The sequence below is a fragment of the Apium graveolens genome, chromosome 7 (genome assembly GCF_009905375.1).
Source record: "Apium graveolens cultivar Ventura chromosome 7, ASM990537v1, whole genome shotgun sequence".
In the NCBI taxonomy this organism is placed as follows: Eukaryota; Viridiplantae; Streptophyta; class Magnoliopsida; order Apiales; family Apiaceae; genus Apium; species Apium graveolens.
The window spans coordinates 135,496,017-135,499,707 of NC_133653.1; the positions used below are offsets into that span (position 1 = coordinate 135,496,017).

Here is a 3,691-nt window from a genome sequence, read left to right on the forward strand (position 1 = left end):
GGAAGCGAGGAATAGAAAAGGAAAGCAGATAGTCAGTGAGTAGGAATCACCTGATAAGTGCTAGTAAAGTGAAAGCGAATTGATAAGGCAAGTGTTTCTTTTCCTCTTGATTATTGCAAGTATTTTGGAACGTTCTTCATTGTGTTGCAATTACTCTAAACGGTTATTATTCTATATTACAAGCACTTTGAAGTACTTAACCTAAACCCTGATTCTTATTGATCTTGAGCCATAAGCCTGTTTTTTCATAAACCGTTGATTGTTGAATCCACATTTACAAACCACACCTATACGATACTACTCCACAAATACATACCTACCACATACTGATCCCTGATACAAAATTTCTTATCATACCAACCCTTATACCTTGTGTAACAGAAGACCAATTCTTGTAACTCTTGAACGCTTGAGTCTTCTGCTTTCTGTTTCTTTCCTTGATTGAAACCCAACCTTTATGATTTTCTGGTCATTTCATGGAATTACAGACCATCCTATATTTCAAATTAAATATTGTTTATGATTCAACTATTGAGTTACATTGTTTATCATATTGTGATTTTAGAATTGTATTGTTTTTGAATATGGACCGGATTCGTGGTCGGACCAGATTCGTGGTCGGACCAGATTCGTGGTCACAGTAGGCCAATGTGTGCCTTGGATCCAGTATATAGAGCAAAGCTGGGAGCCTTGCTCGGGGTTAGTGCGTGACTGATCAGCAACCTAACCTTGGTTTTTAAAGTGAAAATGAATATCCAATTCTAATCATTGCTTATCAGTAAACTTGATTCTTTATAATATTTCAATTGATCATTGTTAATCTCAGTTATTATCTTTGTGACTTGCTGAGCTAGTTAGCTCACTCTTGCAAAACTGTTTATATTATTTTCCAGTGAAAAAGGAAACTGGTGGTAGCGAGGATCCCCAGATAAGTGTGCGAGCTAGGTATCCAGGTTGAAATGGAATAGACTAGCAGATGATGTTTGGCATGGTTGTGTTGATAGTTTGTAATAAAGTTTAAACTTCAGTTGTAAGATAATTAAACTGGGATTTGGTACGTTTGTGTAATAAATAAGATTGTGGCTTGTGGACATACTTTAAACTGCATCGATCCAAGGATTATGGTAAGTAGGGTCATTTTATATACATATTATTATATTCATAACAGGTTTAATATGGTATGTGTGTTATGGGCCCCAAACTTCTGACCCAGGTTTGGAGGGCGTTACACTTGCCCTGTGACAGTCTCTGACTTGGATTCTGATATTCATTAGCAGCCATCAGTTTAATTAGCTCATAAGCTTCCTCATAGCTCTTAGCCCAGAAGGCTCCACCTGATGCTGCATCAAGCATGGGTCTTGATTGTGCTCCCAAACCATTATAAAAGCAATTATTTACCATCTAATCAGGCATTCCATGATGAGAACACTTCCTAAGCATCTCCTTGTAGCGCTCCTAAGCTTCACATAAATATTCTCCCGATTGCTGTGCAAGTTGAGTAAGAGCATTCCTGATTGTATTGTGTTGTTTGCCATAGGAAAGAATTTAGTAAGAAATTTCTGAGCAAGATCTTCCCATGTCGCAATAGAACCTAGTGGTAGAGAGTGCAATCAGCTCTTAGATTTATCCCTCGGAGAAAATGGGAAAAGTCTCAGTTTCACAGCATCTTCCGAAACACCGTTGAACTTGAAGGTGTCGCAGATCTCGATGAAATCCCTAATGTGCATATTGGGATCTTCCGTTAGAGCACCCCCAAACAGGACTGAATTTTGTACCATTTTTTCATTATAGAGAGTGTTGGTTAGTTCTGTTTCAGTGTTTGTCTTTACAGTTTGGGATAGAAGTTCTGGGTTTTTAACCTCATGACTATCAATGAAAGAAGGCCATTGGAGACTGAACCTGCATCACATAACATATAATAATATAGAGATAAAATACACTCTAAAATCTATAATGAATAAAAATTATGCATTTTATCTTTTGAGAGAAATACTGTACAATGGTGATTTCACAAAGATTTTCATGAAATAAGTGATCACCACTGTAGAAAGAAGTTTGATTTTATCTTAAAACTGTTCGAGCACACGTCTGCATTTATGCATAAAAAGATAATTAATCATGTCTTTGATAAGAAAAAGACACAGACTTATGAACTAGCAATATTAAGAAGAGAAAGAATAATTTTCTCTTTTAATATGAATGAGTTTTTAGAAAAACATTGATCATGTAGGGTAAAGTCTAAGCAATTTTCATTCATATCAAAAGCTCCATAATCGATCTTTATAAAATTATTACCAACAACATTGTTTATTGATAAATAATCTTAATAAGAATGACTATGCTGCTGACTTTAAATTATAGCGAATCTTTTAGGTATAGCAACACATATAAATTCACTAGAACTTAAAATCTCACAATTATCTGTAACAAAATTTTAACAATATATCGTTGACTGATACTTGTCAAGTACTTTAGACATAAATAATTATGATGGATCTTATTTTAAATAATAAAAAAAGATATCAATGAATTAAATACCAAATATCTATCAAATAGGCATTAGCATTTAATTTCATATACTATACAATTGTTAATTCCTAACAACTGGAATTTTCTCAAATAATATTAGTTCGATAAATAAATCAACATTTACCAACATTGTTTTGTTTGCAATCTTAGAAAAGCATTCTAAGTTTCATATACTTTAATCCGTTGAGTATTGCATCTATATCAAAGTATTCAAGAATTTGTAAATAAGTATAAAATTTCTAATTGGATAATATATGGTTAATTTTAATAAAGTATTATCCACATTGACCATAATTGTACTTAAGAAAGAGTTACACACTTTTTATATTAGTATTAGTGACCGAGGATAAACATTGATTACTTAGAGTAGTTCTAAGAATGCCACGGATACTAATATTTCATAATTAGTTTATAGCTAAAATCTTGATTAAATATCATTAAATAATATAATAAAAATTAGCATACAACTAATCATGCTACAATCATGATTCTGATTTCAGTGAATTCTGGAGATATAAGTTGATAAATTCATTAGAACCAAAATCTCATAATTAAACTATAACAATTTAGTCACAATCAATATACTAGATATTAATTGTTAACATATTTAGTTATGATTAATCATGTTGCTTATTTATTTTAAGTTAGTTTGAATTATGGAGTAAATAAAATAATTGAATTGCTTCAATTTCCATAATCCAAACTACCTAACATACATAAATAATAAATAAATACTAAGTATTTATGAGTTAGATACTAGAACTTAAATATTTATAATTATCCTTGAATAATTACCAATAAAATATATGAATTATACACATGGCAATTATTTTCTGGATAATTAGTAATTTTAGAAATACTTTCTAAGCATATACAATACTGAGAGTTTTATACATATCTTAGAAAATACTTCAACTTCTAATATTAGTTATTTTAGTAATGAACATCAATTATTCAGAATAAAAATTCTAAATAATATCACTAAAACTAAAAGTATCACAATTATTCGTACATGATACAAATAACTATGTTGCATATTATTTTAATACAATTAAAATAATATTCAACTTAATTTTATAATACTAAATTACCACAAATGTATAAGGCATTGTAATCATTATAATCAAGATTGTAACACTAAGTACGAGGTACTGGATTACAC

General features: G+C 30.8%; 1 non-coding gene across 1 annotated transcript; it reads left to right on the forward strand.

The window, feature by feature from the left end:
• The first annotated feature begins 1,411 nt into the window (after window positions 1-1,411).
• Window positions 1,412-1,518, forward strand: LOC141676267 (small nucleolar RNA R71). Its single transcript, XR_012556865.1, has one exon. It is a non-coding gene; the product is annotated as a small nucleolar RNA R71 (small nucleolar RNA).
• Window positions 1,519-3,691: the final 2,173 nt, after the last annotated feature.